Source organism: Cornus florida, unplaced genomic scaffold, assembly GCF_030987335.1.
Source record: "Cornus florida cultivar Cherokee Brave unplaced genomic scaffold, ASM3098733v1 CherokeeBrave_3.0.0_Hap2_Chr10, whole genome shotgun sequence".
NCBI classification, from domain to species: Eukaryota; Viridiplantae; Streptophyta; class Magnoliopsida; order Cornales; family Cornaceae; genus Cornus; species Cornus florida.
The window spans coordinates 46,863,634-46,886,411 of record NW_026775580.1 but is presented as its reverse complement, the minus strand read 5'-3'; the positions used below and the strand labels follow the sequence as shown (position 1 = coordinate 46,886,411).

The following is a 22,778-nucleotide window of genomic DNA, read 5'->3' as shown; positions in this document are numbered from 1 at the left end:
TGGGATTTGTAACTACTGAAATTCTTTAACTTTGTTATAAAAAATAAAAAATAAAAACTCAACTTGTATAAGAATGGTCTTTAGTTTTTATTGTAGTTCCTATCCATTGGCTGGACTGTTGCTATATTTTGCAAAATATGGAGTAAATTTGTTTTTGCAAGGGAAAGTTAAAAAGAAGAAAAGGTTGAAGTTGATGAATTTTAGAAACCAAAAGGAAAAGGTGAAAGGATTTAATTCTACAGCCAGTCACTATAACGTCCAATCCTCCACCATCAACACAAGGTTACAGGGCTTTGTGCTCTAAGATGGCACCGTTTTGATGTTCGTGTTGGACTTTGCGCTGTGCACCAAAACACCACTGTTTCCATGGGGATGTGTTTTCCATTTGATGAATGATCTCATGAGCATCATTCTAAAACTTGTCTTCAAATGCATGATACAATTCATACTCCATTAGCAAAGTGAAATATCTAGAATGGCCAATCACTATCCAATTCCTACCTTTTTCTTTCTTTCTTTTTTTTCTTTTTTAAACCTGACTCCAAATGCAAACTTGTCTTCAAATGCATGATACTATTCATACTCCGATCCATTAGCAAAGTGAAATATCTAGTTGGTAAGAAACTGATTGTATTTTCTACATTTTGCTTTCAAATGATTAGCATTGACCTTGTGCATCATCATCAACTCTTTTTAACTAATGGACCATTAGTAGGGGCGGCTCAATATAATTTGAAGTCTTAAGCAAAACAAATATAAAAGTGATCTTTTAATATCTAATATATAGTCAATTTAATTAATCTTTCTTGTCACATAATTGATCTTAGAGTTATTCAACTTATATTTAATGGAAAAAGAAGAAAAATATGCAAGAAATAAGAAGGAAAAAAAAAAAAAAAAAAAAGGTAAGATAAAGATAGAAATTTTTTGGCCCCTATTAAATCTCTATTAGTTAGGGTTCAATAATACAAAAATAAAATAAATAAAAATAAATAAAAAAATTAAGGAGGTAATAATATAAGGAAATAAAAATAATAATAATAATAATAAATAAATAAATAAATAAAATGAGGCCTTTCTATTGGGCAAAGTTTAGTAATAAGAAGAAAATAACATTTTTAGAGAGGTTATAATATAAACAAATAAAAAAATTGAAAGCTATAATATAAGCAAATAAAAATTTTGGGGGCCTTCATATTGGCTAGAGTATGATCATAGGAAGGAAATAAAAAATTTAGGAAGGATATAATATATATAAAGAAATTAAAAAAAAAAAAAAAAAAAAATTGAGGTCTTCCTATTGACTAGAGACTTAGACAACCGCCTAAGAGTCCAGCTGCCCTGACAAATAGAAAAGATATGTGGAAATTTGATAATATGACAAACTTTATAATCGTACCTAGTTAAAGTGACAAATATGCATGCATATGCAGTCCAAGTCTTTCAACGAAGACTCCTAAATTGACATGCCAACAACTATATAGAAACATGAATGAAATTGCAAAGGTAAAACAAAGATTATAATGAATTGCTTCAATGAATTATAACCTTTTGTGGGGGGGAAATCTACAGTAAAATATAGTTCGTATAGGTGGTAACCCACATTTAATGAATATGTATGAAAACTTTCAATTTTTCTTAATACACGAGAAATTATAAGTATGATCGTACCTAGTTAAAGACAATGACAAATATGCATGCATGTGAGGTCCAAGTCTTTTAAAGTTAACTCCTAAATTGACATGCCAACAACTATATAGAAACATGAATGAAATTGCAAAGATAAAACAAAGACTATAATGAATTGCTCCAATGAATTATGGTCTTTGCGGGGAAAAAGTTAACAATAAATTAAGGTTTGTATAAGTGGTAACCTTCTAATGAATATGTATGAAAACTCTCAATTTATCTTAATACAAAAAAAATTATGTGTTTTTATATTTATCTCTTAAGTGAGTAAAGTAGGTATTGTAGACTTAAGATGATACTTTTTTCAAAACTATTTGAGCGAAGAAATTGAACGTAGCACTTTTCTTATTATGTTTTTACTGTTATTTTCATTTATTATGGTCATTGTTTTTCTATTCAAAGGTATGGAAGCTCTACCAACAAAAGCACTCTATCCTGTGTTTATTTAGAGAATAATGATTCTCTCTTCTAGAAATAGCCTACATGTCCAAAAAAATAATGTGAATCGTAAATATGAACGTGTATCACAATTATACTTAATTAGCAATTCCTTTTAACTAAACATAATATTATATATATATATACATAGACCCCATTGGTGTCTAACAAAAGTTCTAGGTAGTTGTGAAGGAAAAACAATGGGACTTGTTACTAGAGTTCATCATTTCCACTTTATCTTCCTTGCATGGTTTCTTTCTATTTCTCATGCCTGCTCAAAAGCAGTATAGAGGTTCACCTACATTGTCCACATGGACAAGTCCTACATGCCCAAGGCCTTTGCTAGCCATCACCACTGGTACACCTCTATTGTTGATTCTATGAGACATAAATTTTGTAATTAGCAAATTTTGTTATCAAAACAAGTTCGATCGAGTTGTAAAGTTTCAATTCAAAGCTTCGAAGATTAAAGATCAGATGCGGATTTTAAGAAGGTCAAGTGTTCATGATATACGACACTCCGAGATGATGAGAACAATGGTCTAAGAAGTTTGAAAGGTAGTGAGAACATTTAGGAAGGGTTTTGGACGGTTCAGAACAAGTCTTTATATTCTATTCATCTTGAAATGGTTCAAGATTTATCGAACAAGTTCAATATCAGCAAAACATCCAAAGTTTCAAGACTGGCCATCTTGAACCGGTTCAAGAGGGCTGAACTAGTTCAAGAATTCGTGGGATTCTTTACTAGCCATCTTAAACCAGTTCAAGATGGCTGAACCGGTTCAAGACGGCTGAACCGGTTCAAGAAGTCCTGGATGCATCAGGTTTTCAAATTTCCTTCTTCTGATGTTTCATTTTTTATCCAAACTTCCTTCCAAGTCCTATACACGAAATTTATCATATTTTCTGAGGGATTAGGACTTTCAAAACTCTATATAAACCATGTCATATACATCAGTTGAGGTACGGCTTTAGCGATCATTAATTATATATTTTGAGTAAGCCTTTTTAGAGAGTAAAAATCTGATTGTTCTGAATTTATGTATGAGAGCATGCTCATATATTCATGAGTGATTTAGTAGTATTGTTCTCTATCTCATCATAATTGGAGCTATATTGAAGATTCAGATATTCCGAATGATCAGCAAGATTTAATTATTATACAATCGCGTTTAGATCTTGAAGAACAGAAGTAAACACAGTCACACTTTGAAAAGGTTGGAGCATTCATGGAGTACTGTCTGATCTACCTGCTACTCTTCTACAAGTATCAAGTGTAAGCCTGAGGTTAAGTTGTTGTTGGACGAGAAGTCGTAAAGCCAGAGGATCGTCAGCGGTTGGTGTGGTATAGAATGATAGGGTATGAGCCAGAGTCAAAGTTCGTTGTACTTTGTATCAAAAATAGTGGATTGGTTTACTTTGGACTAAATAGTCCACGAGGTTTTTCCCATGCAAACAGTTGACGTATTTTATCAACTGGGGTTTTCTCGCTAAAATCCTTGTGCAATCTCTCTAACTCTAACTTACTTTACTTTACAGTATTTATATTTGTAATTATGAATGTTTAAATTGATCATATAATTTAATCAATCATAAATTGAGCAAGTTGACCTAATAATCAAATCTAGGTCATTAAAGGAGTTAATCACAATTAAAATCAACTAACTGTTTCCGCACCCCACGTAACTCTTGTTTCAAAATTTGGTATCAGAGTGGGATACTCGATATACAAAGTAGATCATAGTTGTTGATTATTTGTTGATTTATGCATCATGTCTGAAAATTCATCTGTTGATGTGCCTTTAACTCCTATTTTTTATTCTGTCACAAGCATGCAAATTGAATGGTCAAAGTTTAAAAAGGATTTTGAAAATCTGTTAGAGAAATTGAATCTTGTGGAACTTGATAGAGATATTTATAAGTTAGAAGTTTCTATCTCTAACAAGAATTTGGAAGAAATTGGTCATAAAAATTTGAATCTTCTTCATAAAATTGATTTTTTGGAAAAGGAGCTTAAGAAGGTAAATTTGTTTAATAAATCACTGAAACTTAAAATTGATAATTTGAGTAGTGAATTTGTTAAATCAAAACAGTCTTTTCAGAAAGTTAATTTTGACACTTGCAAAATTGATAAATTGGAAGGAATGGTTGAGAATATTAGTAATAACAAAGAATTGGCATGAACTTCAAAGGATTTGTATTTTCAAAAATCTAAAGATATTTTTGTGAAAGTTGAAACCAAGCCTTGTGTTATTTCTAATTCTCCTAAACTTATTTCAACATGTCATTTTTGTGGTGAAAAAGGGCATATCAAGTATAAGTTTCAAAAAAGAAAAATTGAACTAGGAAAGAATTTGAAAAATCTAGAGAGTTCAAATTTGAGGAAGAAGAAGATTAGAACTGTTGAGCCTTGTGACACTTTGCCTAGAACAATAGGGAAATCATTGCATAATGAATCTAAAATTATTTGGGTAAGGAAAGAGAATTTTAAATGTCTTGCCATGCACACTCCACTTAGAGCACTTGGTCCATATGGTTGGTATTTTAATAGTGGTTGCTCTAGGCGTATGACAGGAGATAGAACATTGTTTACCACTTTTAAGGAATGTTCAGTTGGGACTATTACTTTTGGTGATCGAAAAGCTTTTACTGTAAGTGGTTAAGGTAAGATCAAATTTTCAGGAATTGGGGAGTTAAAAAATGTTCTATATGTTAAAGGTTTAGCTGCTAATCTGTTGAGTATTAGTCAAATCTGTGATGAGGAGTTTCAAGTCAATTTTACTCAATAAGGGTGTTTTGTAACCAATGAAAAAGGTGAATGCATCTTGAAAAGAACTAGAATTTCAGATAATTGCTATGTTGTGTTTTCAGATCCTTCATTAATGTGTTTTTCAGTTACTGATGAGTCTGTTTTTTTACATAAAAGACTTGGACATGTGAATTATAATGATTTAGTAAATTTGTCTAACAATGATCTTGTTCGAGGTTTGCCTAAATTGAAGATGCTTAAAAATGAAATATGTGGTCCATGTCAGTTAGGAAAACAAATTAGAGTGTCACATAAGAGACTTATTCATAAAGTCACTACTCGACCTTTAGAATTAATTCATATGGATTTGATGGGTCGCATAACACCAGATAGCATTGGAGGAAAAAGATATATGCTTGTTATGATTGATGATTTTTCTAGATTTACTTTTGTTGCATATTTGAAAGAAAAATCTAATACTTTTGTGAATTTCAGGTTTATTTGCCAACTTATTCAAAATGAGAAGGGATGTCAAATTAATCGAATTAGGAGCAACAATGGAAGAGAATTCGAACCAAAGAAGTTTATTAAATATTGTGATAAGAATGGCATTAATCATGAATTTTCAGCACCTAAAACACCACAACAGAATGGTGTAGTGGAAAAGAAAAATAGAACAATTGCAGGTATGGCTCGTACTATGCTTCAAAAGAATAAGATTGCAACTTATTTTTGGGCTGAATCAGTACGTACTGCTTGTCATATCCTAAATAGAGTTTATCTTAGGCCTCGAACTTACAAAACTTCATATGAATTATGGTATGATAGGAAGCCCACTGTTAAATACTTTAGAGTCTTTAAAAGTAAATGTTATATCCTTAGAGATAGGGAACATTTAGGAAAATTTGACCCTAGAAGTGATAAAGGTGTGTTTTTGGGTTATTCACAAACCAATCAAGCTTATAGGGTTTTTAATCTTTGACCAAAGTGGTTATGGAGTCTATAAATGTTGTATTTGATGATACAAAATCTAAGATAACCTCTTCTCAACTTGATGACGAAGAAACTAATTTTGAAATTAACGGAAAAAAGAAAGAACCTACAGTTCATGAGGAAAAAAGAGTTAAGGATTTAGGTGGAGAAGATAAAGAGGTTAAAGAAGATGAGAATGAGGAATTAGAGGTCACCATTGATGAACCTATAGGAATTCCTGCACCATCTCTAGATATTCTCACATCTAGCAGTTCTAGAGTTAGATTAAGTCATCTAAATGACAATATGATAGGTCCATGGGATAAGCATGGTACTAGGAGTACAGTCCGTGATGATGTAGGACACTCATGCATTGTAGATGATATAGTTCACTCATGTCACATGGCTCAGTTTAAACCTAAAAACGTTAATAAAGCTCTTCAAAATTTCGATTGGCTTATGGCTATGTAAGAAGAATTACTTCAATTTGTGAAGAATGATGTTTGGGAACTCGTGTCTCGACCTAGTGATATTAATATCATAGCCAAATGGATCTTTAAAAATAAACTTGATGAACATAATCTTGTGACGAGAAATAAAGATAAATTAGTTGCACAAGGATACACTCAAGTTAAAGGAATTGATTTTGTTGAGACTTTTGCACCTGTTCCTAGACTTGAGTCTATTCGACATCTTTTTGCTCTTGCATGTCACTTTAAATTCAAATTATTTCAAATGGATGTTAAAAGTGATTTTCTAAACGGTATTTTGCAGGAAGAAGTTTATGTAGCACAACCAAAAGGTTTTATTGATCCACATAATCCTAATTTTGTTTTTCATCTTAAAAAGGCTCTTTATGGTTTAAAGTAAGCACCTAGAGCATGGTATGAGAAGTTAACTTCTTATTTAATGCACAAGGGCTTCAGAAGAGGAGGATCAGATAAAACATTGTTTATTTTCAGTAAAGGAAAAGATTTTCTCATTGCTCAAATATATGTGAATGATATTATTTTTGGTGCTACATGTGATAACCTTGTTCATACTTTTTCTAAAAATATGAGTAAAACTTTTATAATGAGCATGGTTGGTGAACTGACTTTCTTTCTAGGTCTCCAAGTGAAACAACTTGATGATGGGATTTTCATATCTCAATCAAAATATGCTAAGGAGCTAGTTAAGAAGTTTGGTATGAATGATTCAAAGCATATTTAAACTCCTATGAGTACTTCATCCAAACTGGATAGAGATTCTGATCCTAACAAGGTTAATCATTTCTTGTATAGGAGTATGATTAGTAGCTTGTTATATTTGGCAGCAACTAGGCCAGATATTTCATTTAATATAGGTGTTTGTGCTATGTATCAAGCTGATCCTAGAGAATAACACATTCTTGCAATCAAGCGCATTATTCGTTATGTCAATGGTACATTGAATTATGGATTGCGTTATTCTTCTGAGCCTAACTCTGAGATTGCAGGCTATACTGATGCGAATTGGGCTGGTAACAAGGATGATAGAAAGAGTACTTCAGGTGGTTGTTTCTATGTTGGTACTAATCTTGTTTCATGGTACAGCAAGAAGCAAAAATTGCATATCATTATCATCTTGTGAGGCTGAATACATTACCGCTAGAACTTGTTACACAAAATTGCTTTGGATGAAACAGATGCTTATAGATTATGGAGTTAATCAAGGTACTATTTCTATCTTTTATGATAATACTAGTATAATTAATATTTCAAAGAATCCAGTTTTGCATTCTAGGACTAAGTAAATTGACATTCGACATCACTTTCTTAGGGAACTTGTTGAACAAAATGTCGTGTCTTTGGAAAAAGTGCATACTGATCAAAATTTGGCTGATATTCTTACTAAATCATTAGATGCTCCTAAGTTTTCTCATTTTAGGATATCTATCGGTGTTTGTTGTCTTGATTAGATGCATTACAAAGACATAGTCTAGAATGGATTTTCATGCATATCTTGAGAGTCTAGATTACGTTTTTAGGAAGTTAAGCAAACCATATTGATTGAGTGTGTTGAACACAAAGAGTTTAATGACATGTGGATTATCTGTGGAAAGCATACAATGGTTATAAATTGATGAAATTGGTTTTGCTTACTTATTTCGTATAGTAAATGAATCATGGATAGTACATTTACTTATATTTAATGTCATTGTTTTGGTCAAAGATAATGTTGAGATAATTGATCATCGTCTTGGAATTTAAACTTGATTTATGTGTTTTAGACCAAAAGAGTGAAAAGAAAAGAAAATTGAAAACAGCTTGAAATGAAAAAGGTTTTGAAAAAGAAAGAAAAATTTTTGCTGTTTAGAAAAATGTGAGATGGAAAATGCTACCTTTGGGATTTGTTTGAAAGCTACCTTGACTCAAAACAAATGGGAATAAGGGAAAGAGTTGGTTGCCCATAAGCTTGAATGTCACCAATGTGTAAAAAATAGAGCACAAAGAGAGAAAAAAAATAATATGTCTTTTACACATGTTGATTGTTTAATTTCTAAGGCTATATGTAATATCATTGATTTCATATCTAAAATCTGAACAATTGACAAATCATATGTTTTTGGAACTCGGTGGTGATTTTACTACACTTACTAAGTTTGTGGAACTTCATTGAATTGATCTTGGTTATTTCTATTGCTACATATAATCTTGTGGAGTCTACATTCTCATTGATTTCAATTTACAAGATTTATATGGTTGATTGCTTCCTACTTTTTAGGATATTTCTTTCTTGAGACCCTTGTTAATTTGTGACAAAAAGGGGGAGAGTTTAGAGTCTTATCAATCAGGGGAAGAGATAACGATTGTCCATTGCATTACCTTGCATTGACATTTAGGCATTTTTAGCTTTGCTATTTTATGCTTGTGTTTATTTTCTCGATTAACCTTCATGGGTAGATGTGTTTGAGCTAGTGTGCAGATTACAGGTTGCTACATGGTTAAAGTTTTATAAGGTTCGAGAAAATTTCCGCGTTGTATTTCCTTTAACAATCAATGTAATTTACTTTCCTGTAATTTCTTCCTTGAGACCTTTGTTAATTTGTGACAAAAAGGGGGAGAGTTTAGAGTCTTATCATTCAGGGGGAGAGATATTTTTGCATTGAGGGGGAGAACCATTGTCTATTGCATTACCTTGCATTGACATTTAGGCATTTTTAGCTTTGCTATTTTATGCTTGTGTTTATTTTCTTGATTAACCTTCATGGGTAGATGTGTTTGAGCTAGCGTGCAGATTACAAGTTGCTACATGGTTGAAGTTTTATAAGGTTCAAGAAAATTTCCACGTTGTATTTCGTTTAACAATCAATGTAGTTTACTTTCCTGCTTAGGTAGAATACTGAATTGTTTTTAGGGTTTTGTCACGAAATTGCCAAATGAGGAGATTATGAGATATAAATTTTGTAATTGGCTAATTTCATTGTCAAAACAAGTTTAAACGAGTTGTAAAGTTTCAATTCAAAGTTTCGAAGATTGAAGATCAGATGCGGATTTGAAGAAAGTCAAGTGTTCATGATATACTACACTCCGAGATGATGGAAACAATGCTTTAAGAATTTTGAGAGGTAGTGAGTGTTGCGATTTATATGCCCTGGCATAGCAAATTCCTATCTGGATTGTAGTGACATATGTTCCTGACATATCTGAAATATTTATGATTTATATAATTGGTGAATTCAATGTATTATGTTTCGATTCACTATGAAATTGATAGTGTCCATGTAATTACAAGAAATATTTATATATATGTATGTGATGACAATCAATACATGATATATAAATAGTAATTATAAATTGTTCATAGTCGGTAATTATGGATGGACTCATAATTAATTAAGACTTGAACTGGATCCGCGTTAGGTTGAGATATATTGCGAGAGCCGTCGTATGCAATTACTCCCTATCACCGTCATGGCATTTGACTCTTAAGCATGAGAAAAGTATAGACTCTTTTATTAATTAATAATTACTTTGATTTGTTCGGCGGATTCTTCGGGATCCTTAGACCGACACTTTGGGTAGTTATGTAATTAATAGTTAGAGGGTTATATTTTCAATATTTGCATCATTGCTACTTGTATTTATTTTGTATTGATTATGGTTGATCACAAAGTAAATTCGAAGGCCTTCGTGTGTTTTTAGACAAAATGATTTATTATATATTTATTTATTTAAATTATTATTTTTGTCAAACAAATGTTTTATTGTGATCGAGCCAGAAATAATCAAAGGTACCAAAATAAATATATTAATTAAGTAGCCGGATTGATGGCTATATTTATCCGATAACTAATTATGCATAGAGGGGTCAAAGTGCAATATTGACTTAGAGGTTATTTATTATTTAATTGGAGTTCAATTAATTTCTTTTAGTGGAGTAGAAATTAATTTATGAATTAATTGAATTGGGTCCATGGACTGGGCCAATTATTAATTCATTGTAGCCAATAAAATAATAGGCCCAATGGATTCTCACTCATAGCCCAACTTGATATTGGAATCATGTTAGATTTGAGACATATGAATTAGAGATGGAGAAGGATTTGTTGTTTCCTTTTCTTTATTTTTATGTTGCCTATAAATATATATGGTCTATGTATATTTTAGGGGGTGATTTTTATGAGAAGGAAAAAGGAATAAATTTTCTCTCTCTAGAAAATTAGGGTTTATGGTCTCATCTAATAGAGGCTCCCACAAGCCTAGTTTTCCAAGGTAATTCATGGAGGCTTATGAGTGATTCCTAAAGGCAAAATAATTACCAAGAAGATGGAGATCCAAGGAGAAGGCATCTTGCTAAGGGATCTACAATAAGTGAGAACATTCACTTTAGAGGAAAGTTTTAAAGGTTTACTCAGACATTTGATGTAAGTATTCAATCCATTAATTGAATGATACATCATATTTTTTTTTTTGCATAAAACTTGTCTCTATGTGATGAATCAAGATCTATGAATCAAAATCCCTCGAAAAGTTTTTAAAACTTGCACGTTTCCCAACAGTGGTATCAGAGCATGGTTTGATTCATTACTAGAGATCATGTTTTTATCAAAATCATCATCATGGATCCAAATTTATATATGCATATGTTTATATTATTATATGATCATGATGTATGTATAATTGTGAATGAATGATGATGAATGTTTGGGCCATGGATGAAGCTTATAGGTTATTGGAATGTAATTTTATCTTTAGATGAATGTAATTAAGGCTTTGATTTAGCCGTTTGAAAGTTCAATGATGTAATTTAATTTTTTCCATTGTATTTCAAATTGTAAATTTATTTAAAGCCATGTAATCTTCATCAAAGGATGTTACGAAGCTTCAAGAAGGTCCGAGAGGGTTAAATTAGGCTTCAGGAATTTTCTAGGATTTTTTAGAAATTTTTCAAAATTTTTCTAGAATTTTTTAAGGCCTAATTTAATTTCTGGAATTTTAAAAATATTTTCTGGAATTTTCGGCGATTTTCCGGCGACCGGAGCAATGCCGGCGGCGAGGGACAGCGCCGGAAGATGGACGTATAATCCAGTGTAGCAGCACCCATGGTGCACTGAAGAGGACAGCCAATGGAAAAGCGCGTGTAGTACACGCGCTGACAAGGTCAGCATTCTGGCGCGTGAGATACACGCGCCAGACAAAGTCAACCATCCGGCGCGTGAGGAACACACGCCGAACAAAGGAACCTTCCCCACGCGCGTGCCGGCGCGTGGCAGCGCGTGGCATGCACTAAATCATCTTTCCAGCGCGTGTAAGCGCGTGGGAGCGCGTGACACGCGCTGGGACTCTCCAGAGGCTCGTGGGAGCTCGTGAATGACCTTCCAGGTGCGTAGCAAGACTCGTTTTGCTTCTCCTAGCGCTTATCAATCTCCTGCGGGTGTTTTCATGCTAATGGAAGACCATCATGCAGTTATTAGAGCAATTAAATGTTAAAAGCTAAATCCATTGGCCATTTAAATTGCTTCTGTCTATTATTTATTTATTTAACTGATGCATGGAATAATTAATTGTTTATTGTATTCATGCATTGGATCCATGATATTTAATTAAATGACTTGATTTATATTAATTAAATTATGAAAATTAATTGGATTTGATTACTAATTAATTAGAGGCCACTTATTGGGAAACGAAAAATTATTTTTGTAAATTATTTTTGAAGTGTGCCTCAAATTAAATATTAGTGAATCATTTAAGTCCAAATATTTTCTAAATTTAATTGGATTAAAATCAAGACGTTTTGCATACATTATATCATGTAAATGAATAAATTCAAAACCCTAATTATGAATGATTAAAAATTGAGTGGGAGCAGGGATTTTTATACATTACCCCATGGCCTTCGTTATTAAAACCATTGTAATTAGATCTTCAAAAATAAGGCCCCACGCATGATTTGAAGAGTCTTAATATTACAAGAATGGTTGTCTCATGAAAATAATAATATTAAATGTTCATTGTACTTAGATCTTTAAAAATAAGGCCCTACGCATGATTTAAAGAGTCTAGATTATAATGACAAGATATTTAATATTTTATTTTTCATTAGAGCATTAATAACGTTATACACTCAATCTAAAATCAATAGTGTTAGCTCCCCAACGGAGTGGTCTACACTAGGTGATTTTAGAAAGGCTAAACATAATCGGGAATCATTTCATATAGATAGACAAGGCATTGTCTTAAGAAATATGGAGATGATGGGATTTGCCCGCTAATAACAATAATGAACTTCGCCAACCGAATAAGTTATTGGTGTATTGGTTATCCGATTTTTCATGCAGTGGTTAAGGGACCCACATACTATTTTAATGGAAGTGCTCACCTAATAGTAAATGAATCTCAATAATAGTAATAATGAACTCCTCCAACAGGATAAGTTATTGACATATTGATTGGTTGATTTATTATGCTACAGAGTTGAGGGATCCGCATTAATTAAAAGGGATTGTTCACCAATAATGATAATGATCTCTTGTTCGATTGAGATTTATTATATTATGTGGTTAACAAACTCATTTTAATTTTAAATATGCATGATAGTATTAATAATTCACCTTGTATATCGTATGAATGCATTTATATTCAGACTGATTATGTCTAATCCATTTTATCTGCTTGCTAATTTCAATGTATGTGGACTTCATTTATAATGACTAGAAAAGGAATTTAGATATTTTATTCACAACGTGGTGGTACAAATGTATTTACTACTCCTAAAACCTAATCCTTTTACTTTAAGATACCCAAGAGAACATTAATGCTTTGAATAAGTGAAATAAGGCAAATGAGATGAATTGGTGCAATATTCTAGAGTTTACCTCGAATACGCTCCAAAGCTAACACTTACATTATTTTATTTTCTTCAAGCATCATGTTAAATGTCAATAAAATGTTTTGGTGAAATTAGATAGAGAGTATGCCAAAGTACTATGTCAGACTTGAATAGCATCAAGATAGCCTAAGGAACTCCAGTATGAAATTGAATTTTGAAAAATGATTGTTTATTATTTAAAAATTAGCTGGAGATCAATAAGGCCGACTTGGGTGGTAAGTTTCTTGACATGATTATTGCCTTATTACCAAACTCATTCGACTCTGTTAGAGTGAACTAAATAAGGAATCAGTTTGAGTTCACACTCGCTGATATTCTTATAGAATTGGTAACAGATGAAGGGATAATCAAGAGTATGGGCGTTCCTATCAATCTAACCTAGTCATACCATCTTCTTCTAGGCCCAAGTGGACGGGCAAAGCAAAGAAGAAGGATGATAATAGGACTAGACTAGCACAAAACATGGGTATTCAAAAAGGTTAAAGGGAATAAGGCAGTGTATGTTGAGGGCGAACAAAACTGTTTCTTTTGTCGCTAACTAAAACACTAAAGGACGAACTGTTTAAGCAATGACGTGGCATAGGAAAATATATATTTAATCATTGAGCCATGTTATGTGGTTGTGTCTATTAATTCCTGATGGATAGATTCTGGAGCCACTAAACATGTTTGCAATTTATTGTAAGGATTTCAGAATTCCAGAAGCCTCGATGATATGGAATATATTTGTACTTAACCTGATGTCAAGGTTGTAGCTAAGTCAGTGGGAGTATTACATCTGAAAATAGAGAGTATGAGGATATTAGTATTAGAGAACTATTTTTATGCACAGAAGTTAGACGCTATCTTATTCTTGTTTCACTTGTGGTTTATAAAAACTGTGTTGTTATTTTGTAAAACTGGTTTTATAAAATTGAATAGATATGCGATTACTTCTGGTGTATTGAAAGATGGTTAATATACTATAATCACAAACTCTTAAGATTTGCAGGATGTAGAAACTAATGTTGCATCTTCTAGATTGAATGTTAAGAGAAAATTTGTTATTCCTGACTCATTGTATTTTTAATGTCTATTTTTGGGTTGTTATCAATCAAAATAAGATTCAAAGATTGGTCAAAGAAGGTTAATTACCTAGTGAGGCAGGGGAGCCTAAACCAAACTTGTGAACCCTGTTTTGAAGGATAGATAACTCTTAGGGCTTAATCAGCCAGATGAAATAGACATAAAGGACAATTGGAGTCGGTACACACTGACACGTGTGGTCTTATGAACATCCAAGCAAGATTACTCACGTTTTGGATAAGTTTATCTGATGCAACACAAGTCTTAAACTCTTGGTATTTTCTGAGAAGGTTAAGACTGATGTGGAACACATATTAGGTAAACTTGTCAAGACACTTCGATCTGATCGAGGATATGAGTATTTCTTGGGATAGTGCAAAGACTATATGGTCAATGAGGGTATTATGTACCAGTTTTCCGCAATTGACGCTAAATGTATTTAGGTGTCAAATAGGAATAACAGAATTCCACTTAACATGGGTAGATCTATGATCAGCTATGCTACATTATCTCTTTCATTTAAGAGTTTAGCGTTAATGACATCGATGCGCATTATGAACTGCATTCCATCTTAGTCTGTCTCAAGGATACCGTTGAGCTGTGTTTTTTTACTAAATATTAGTTTGAATCATATGCATATATGGGGTAGTCTTGCACATGTGCGCTTGATATGGACAAGTAAGTTGGAAGCAGATCATAGGCATGCTAGATTTGATAGCTACTCTAAATGTCACTAGGATGGATTATTTTATGATCTCAAAGATAAAAGTTAATTGTTTTCACTCACTGTTTATCTATAGGAGAATCATATTATGAATCACATACCTAGTAGCATAATGTTAGAGAATTTGGTATGAGTACCAGATGTACCACATGTGAACACACTTATTATAGAGATTGAGAATAATATATGAATTCCCTATTGATGCGTTAGCATCATCTACTACACAGATTCTTGCATCAGTACATTGATGTAGTGGGAGGATTATCATCCAATTCGACAGAATCATGTTTTTAGGTGAGACCATTATGGACATCCCTGTTAAACATGAGTTGGACCCAGTAAGCTACACGGAAGCGTGAACCGATGTGGATACAGATCGTTTTGGTGAGTTACTATGAAATCAGAGTTGGAATCGATGTATTCTAATAAATTCTGGGATCTTGTAGAACTTTCTAGTAGGGTGATTCCTATGGAAGGCAAGTTAATCTACAAAAAGATTCCAGAAGATTTCTTAATGAATAAATCATGAGTGTGCAAGGGAATGTCATTATTTTTCTAATTTTATATATATTGATGACATCCTACTCATTTAGAATGATGTGGAAGTTGTGTCATCAATAAAAAGGTAGTTGTTCAATTACTTTTAAATGAAAGATTTTTAAGATGTAAGCTATATTCCTAGGATCAAGCTTTTGCAAGATCAGGTTAAAAGGAAAATAGGCTTATCTTAATAATCCTACATTGATAAAGTTTTGACCAGGTTTGGTATGCATAACTTAAAGAATGAGTTCTTGCTTTATTGATATGGATGGCTCTCTCTAGTAAGTAGTTTTTCAAGACTATCAAAGGAGATTGAGCAAATGAGACTGGAACAATATGTTTCGGCATATGAGAGTCTCATATATGCCATGGTCTATACCAAACAGGACATTCGCTACATAGTAGGGATAGTCAGTAGAGATCAGTCCAATACTGGACTTGACAACTGGTCTATTGTGAAAAATATCATTAAGTACCTAAGGAGAACCAATGATATCATATTCATTTATGGATGTGATGATATGGTCCTAGTCAGGTATGCTAGTTCTGATTTTCAATCAGAAGTAGATACTATGAGGTTCATGACTCAGTGTAAGTTCACTTAATGGAAGGGAGATCAGTTGGTAGATTGTTAAGCAGATTTCAACTGCTGACTCAAACCTGTAGGTGGAATATATTGCAGCCTTAAAGGCGGCAAAGGAAGCCTATTAGTTTGATCTCACTGATTTAGAGGTTGTGGAATATACTAGCCTGCCTATTGAGCTATGTTGTGACAATAGTGCAGAAGTAGTCCAAACCAATGACCCAAGGTTCCATAGAGGAACAAGATACACTGAGAGGAAGTATCATGTTCTACATGATATTGTCCGGCAAGAAAATGCACTTGTAGTTAGAACATTGCATTGGAACACAACTTTGTTGATCCATTATCAAAGGTGTCATTGATCAATAATTTTGATCATCATCTGGATAACATTGGAGTTAGGTGCAATTTGAATTGGCTATGAGGGCAAGTGGGAGCTGTTGGGATTTATATGCCCTGGCATAGCAAATTCCTATCTGGATTGTAGTGACATATGTTCTTGACATATCTGAAATATTTATGATTTATATAATTGGTGAATTCAATGTATTATGTTTCGATTCACTATGAAATTGATAGTGTCTATGTAATTACAAGAAATATTTATATATATGTATGTGATGACAATCAATGCATGATATATAAATAGTAATTATAAATTGTTCATAGTCGGTAATTATGGATGGACTCATAATTAATTAAGACTTGAACTGGATCCGCGTTAGGTTGAGATATATTGCGAGAGCCGTCGTATGCAATTACTCCCTATCACCGTCATGGCATTTGACTCTTAAGCATGAGAAAAGTATAGACTCTTTTATTAATTAATAATTACTTTGATTTGTTCGGCGGATTCTTCGGGATCCTTAGACCGACACTTTGGGTAGTTATGTAATTAATAGTTAGAGGGTTAAATTTTCAATATTTGCATCATTGCTACTTGTATTTATTTTGTATTGATTATGGTTGATCACAAAGTAAATTCGAAGGCCTTCGTGTGTTTTTAGACAAAATGATTTATTATATATTTATTTATTTAAATTATTATTTTTGTCAAACAAATGTTTTATTGTGATCGAGCCAGAAATAATCAAAGGTACCAAAATAAATATATTAATTAAGTAGTCGGATTGATGGCTATATTTATCCGATAATTAATTATGCATAGAGGGGTCAAAGTGCAATATTGACTTAGAGGTTATTTATTATTTAATTGGAGTTCAATTAATTTCTTTTAGTGGAGTAGAAATTAATTTATGAATTAATTGAATTGGGTCCATGGACCGGGCCAATTATTAATTCATTGTAGCCAATAAAATAATAGGCCCAATGGATTCTCACTCATAGCCCAACTTGATATTGGAATCATATTAGATTTGAGACATATGAATTAGAGATGGAGAAGGATTTGTTGTTTCCTTTTCTTTATTTTTATGTTGCCTATAAATATACATGGTCTATGTATATTTTAGGGGGTGATTTTTATGAGAAGGAAAAAGGAATAAATTTTCTCTCTCTAGAAAATTAGGGTTTATGGTCTCATCTAATAGAGGCTCCCACAAGCCTAGTTTTCCAAGGTAATTCATGGAGGCTTATGAGTGATTCCTAAAGGCAAAATAATTACCAAGAAGATGGAGATCCAAGGAGAAGGCATCTTACTAAGGGATCTACAATAAGTGAGAACATTCACTTTAGAGGAAAGTTTTAAAGGTTTACTCAGACCTTTGATGTAAGTATTCAATCCATTAATTGAATGATACATCATATTTTTATTTTTGCATAAAACTTGTCTCTATGTGATGAATCAAGATCTATGAATCAAAATCCCTCGAAAAGTTTTTAAAACTTGCACGTTTCCCAACAGTGAGAACATTTAGGAAGGGTTTTGGATGGTTCGGAACAAGTCTTTACATTCTGTTCATCTTGAAATGGTTCAAGATTTATCGAACAGGTTCAACATCAGCAGAATAACCAAAGTTTCAAGACTAGCCATCTTGAACCAGTTTAAGAAGGCTGAACCGGTTCAAGAATTCGTAGGATTCTTTACTAGCCATCTTGAACCGGTTCAAGATGGCTAAACCAGTTCAAGAAGTCCTGGATGCATCAGGTTTTCAAATTTCCTTCTTCTGATGTTTCGTTTTTTATCCAAACTTCCTTCCAAGTCCTATGCATGAAATTTATTATATTTTCTGAGGGATTAGGACTTTCAAAACTCTATATAAACCATGTCATATACATTGGTTGAGGTACAACTTTAGGGATCATCAATAATATATTTTGAGTAAGCCTTTTTAGAGAGTAAATTCAGAAAATCAAATCTGATTATTCTGAATTTATGTATGAGAGCATACACATATATTCATAAGTGATTTTTGTTCTCTATCTTATCGGAATTGGAGCTATATTGAAGATTCAGATATTCCGAATGATTAGCAGGATTTAATTCTTCTACAATCGCGTTCAGATCTTGAAGAGCAGAAGTAAACGCAGTCACACTTTGAAAAGGTTAAAGCATTCGTGGAGTGATGTCTGATCTACCTGCTACTCTTCTACAAGTATCATGTGTAAGCCTGAGGTCAAGTTGCTGTTGGACGGTGAGTCGCAAAGCCAGAGGATCGTCAGCGGTTGGTGTGGTGTAGAACAATAGGGTGTGAGCCAGAGTCAAAGTTCGGTGTACTTTGTTTCAAACAAAATGGATGGTTTACTTTGGACTGAATAATCCACGAGGTTTTTCCCATGCAAACATTTGATGTATTTTATCAATTGGGGTTTCCTCGCTAAAATCCTGGTGCAATCTCTCTAACTCTAACTTTTTTTACTTTATAGTATTTATATTTATGATTGTGAATGTTTAAATTGATCATATAATTTAATCAATCATAAATTGAGCAAGTTGACCTAATAATCAAACCTAGGTCATTAAAAGAGTTAATCACAATTAAAATCAACTTGTTATTTCCGCACCCTGCGTAACTCTTGTTTAACAAATTCCACAAACCCTGTAACATCAAATGACCATTTATACTTATGACACTACTTTCCATGGTTTCAGTGTAGTGTTCTCTTAAGATGAGCTAAAAACCCTAAAAAATTCCCCAGGTTTTGTGTTAGCTTATGCTGACAGGATTTGTGACTCTTGACACCACTCACACCTTCGAATTCCTCTCCCTCAATCCTGTTGCCAGACTATGGCCGGCTTCGAATTATGGCAAAGAAGTCATCATTGGTGTCATTGATTCCGGCATGTAGCCTGAAAGCCGGAGCTTTAACGACAATAGAATGACCAAAGTGCCCCGAAGATAGAAAGGGGAGTGCCAAGAAGGTCAAGATTTCAATTCCTCGTTATGTAACTCGAAGCTCATTAGAGTTAAATACTTCAATAAGGGTGTCATAACAACAAATCCTAACACTACCATTAGTATGAACTCGGTGAGGGACAATGCAGGTCACGGGACACACAATTCCTCCACAGCTGCCGGAAACTATATCGAAGACGCATCTTGCTTTGGCTATAGTTCTGGGACTACAAGAGGGATCGCGCCGTGTGCTAGGGTGGCCATGTATAAGGTCCTCTGGGATGAAGGGCACTACGCCTCAAATGTTCTCGCAGGCATGGACCACGTGGTGCCTAATGGCGTGGATGTGATATCGATTTCAATGGGTTTTGATGATATCCCTTTATATGAAGACCCTATTGTCATAGCTTCATTTGGATCTATGGAAAAGGGTGCGCTTGTGTCTTCTTCAGCAGAAAATGATGGCCCTTCTTTTGCTTACTTACATAATGGGATCCCATGGGTCTTGACCGTCGTGGCCGACACAATTGACCGTTCTTTTGGCGGGCTGTGACTCCTGGTAATGGGCTAACTATCACTAGCTGGACCATGTTCCCTGCAAGGGCCTTGGTTAATGACCTTCCTCTCATTTACAATAAGACTTTGTCACATTGTAATTCAACTAGTTTGTTGTTTGAAGCTCCTTATGGCATCCTCATATGTGATGACACTGTTTCTCCCTTTATCCAATCGAGGCATCTGACTATGTCAATGGTGGCCTCAGCCATCTTTATCTCTGATGATCCACTATTTGCCGAGCGGGGAGGTTTTAGTTATCCTGGAGTTGTGATTGGCTCTAAAGATGCAGAGGAAGTGATCAAATATGCCAAAAGGGCTAAGAAGCCAAAGGCAACCATAAAGTTCCAAGAAACCATTTTGGGGACAAAGCCTGCACCTGTTGTTGCTTCCTACACTTCAAGGGGTCCTACACCGAGCTATCCGGGCATCCTGAAGCCGAATTTAATGGCGCCAGGATCACTAGTCTTAGCAGCTTGGCCTCCCAATAAACGTGCAGCCACTACTAGTTTCAATACAGTTTTGGCTATTGATTACACATTTCTCTCTAGGAAATCAATGGCATGTCCTCATGCTTCTGGCGTGGCTGGGCTCCTAAAAGGCATGCATCCAGAATGGAGTCCGGCTGCTATAAGGTGTGCCATGATGACCACGGCGAACCCATTAGATAACACTCTTAATCCTATCCCAGACCTTGGTCTAGACCTCAAAATAGCCTCACCTCTAGCTATGGGGGCGGGACATGTTGATCCAAACCGGGCACTTGACCCCGGTCTTATGTATGATGCAACTCCATAGGACTATGTGAATCTCCTCTACTCCATGAATTTCACAAATGCGCAAATCTTAACCATTACAAGATCAAACAGTTACACTTGCTCCAACCCTTTTGATGATCTGAATTATCTGTCATTTATTGCTTTGTACACTAACAAAACAAAAACGGTCACTCGAACATTTCAAAGGACAGTGACAAATGTTGGAGATGGCGTGACGACTTACAAGGCTGAGGTTACAGCACCCAAGCATTCCACCGTCTTTGTCTAGCCGGAGAAAATGGTTTTCGAGAAGAAGTATGAGAATCATAGTTACAATTTGACAATAAAGTACAAGAGGGAAAAGAATGGCACTGTCACATTTGGTTCGCTTGTTTGGGTGGAAGAGAATGGAAATCATAAAGTGAGGAGTCCCATTGTGGTTTTACCAATGATCGCTGTTTGGTGATCATTTCTTTATGTCCGTGGAAATGCATGTGCCATTTAGTGCTTAACCAAAGCATAACATTCAAGGCAGTGTATTTGCAGTGTTGTAATTGTCAGTCAAGAATAAAACATATTCATGCAACATGCATGCTTTCTCAAGTACTATTGTGATTTATTTTACCATCTTTATATGCTTATAATTGGTGGAGTGACAGAATTTTCTTGCAATGATGATGGGAAATCTTCTCAAATTGAGGAATAGTTTTCCGAGGAACCAAACAGAAAGGTTCCTCTCAAGTGGCCCATGCCACATATGACAAGTTAGCTCAGATATTAAATAAAAATGGACTGAGAATTTTCAATGGACCATATACATTATTTTCCCGCACCATTTGATTCTATAATCCCATGTTTGGTTGCTAGGAAAATAAACAGAAGATTACTGTTTTCTCATATCTGGTCCGATTCTCTAATTCTCATGCTACTGGTGAAGCTTGGTTGGGGTGATTCTATAATCCCATGTTTGCTTGTATTTTCTAGAGATTGTAATTAATGACGGACTCAGAAAATTGTACCAGAGAGATGTAACAACGACACAACAACAATATATGTAGTGGGGAATTCCCAAAAATTGAGTTGGGGGAGGGGCCGGGTTAAGTTTTTTAATTCCCCAAAAGTTTTTTAATTAGACTACTTTCTCATTTTTTTACACTGGTACATAATATATTTATATACGTCTGCAGCTTGGGCCTTGAGCTTATTTATTTTAAGACACTGGACTTGGGTCCATTAAGGTAACTGAATAGTATGTTAGCAGAATGATAATGGCCCAGCTTGGATTAGAACTATGAAAACAGAAAAACTGAAAACTGCAAGTTTACTATGAAAACAATTCTCTCCTTTTCCCTCTTTCATTCTCTCCTTTTCCATTCTCTCCTTTTCCCTCTTTCATTCTCTCCTTTTCCATGGAAAAGGAGAGAATGAAAGAGGGAAAAGAAGAGAATTGTTTTCATAGTAAACTTCATTACTAACAATATATGCACTTTTCAGTTTATCTGTTTTCATAGTTCTAAATATATATATATATATAAAAACTGAAAAGTGCATATATTGTTAGTAATGAAGTTTACTATGAAAACAATTCTCTTCTTTTCCCTCTTTCATTCTCTCCTTTTCCATGGAAAAGGAGAGAATGGAAAAGGAGAGAATGAAAAAGGGAAAATGAAAGAGGGAAAAGGAGAGAATGAAAGAGGGAAAAGGAGAGAATGAAAGAGGGAAAAGGAGAGAATGAAAGAGGGAAAAGGAGAGAATTGTTTTCATAGTAAACTTGCAGTTTTCAGTTTTTCTGTTTTCTTAGTTCTAATCCAAGCTGGGCCACTATCATTCTGCTAACATACTATTTAGTTACCTTAATGGACCCAAGTCCAGTGTCTTAAAATAAATAAGCTCAAGGCCCAAGCTGCAGACGTATAAGCCCATCAAAGAAAGACAAAAGATGCAAACGCTGGGAGGCTTGGAGCTTCTTGTATGAGTAATTATTACATTACATGGTCCTAGAACTATTGGTTTGAGTAATCACCATATGACCCCTAAGTGAAAAAAAGATGAA

General features: G+C 34.0%; 1 pseudogene; it reads left to right on the top strand.

Annotated features, from left to right (window-relative positions):
* The first annotated feature begins 1,488 nt into the window (after positions 1–1,488).
* LOC132277554 (subtilisin-like protease SBT3) lies at positions 1,489–21,328 on the top strand (annotated as a pseudogene).
* Positions 21,329–22,778: the final 1,450 nt, after the last annotated feature.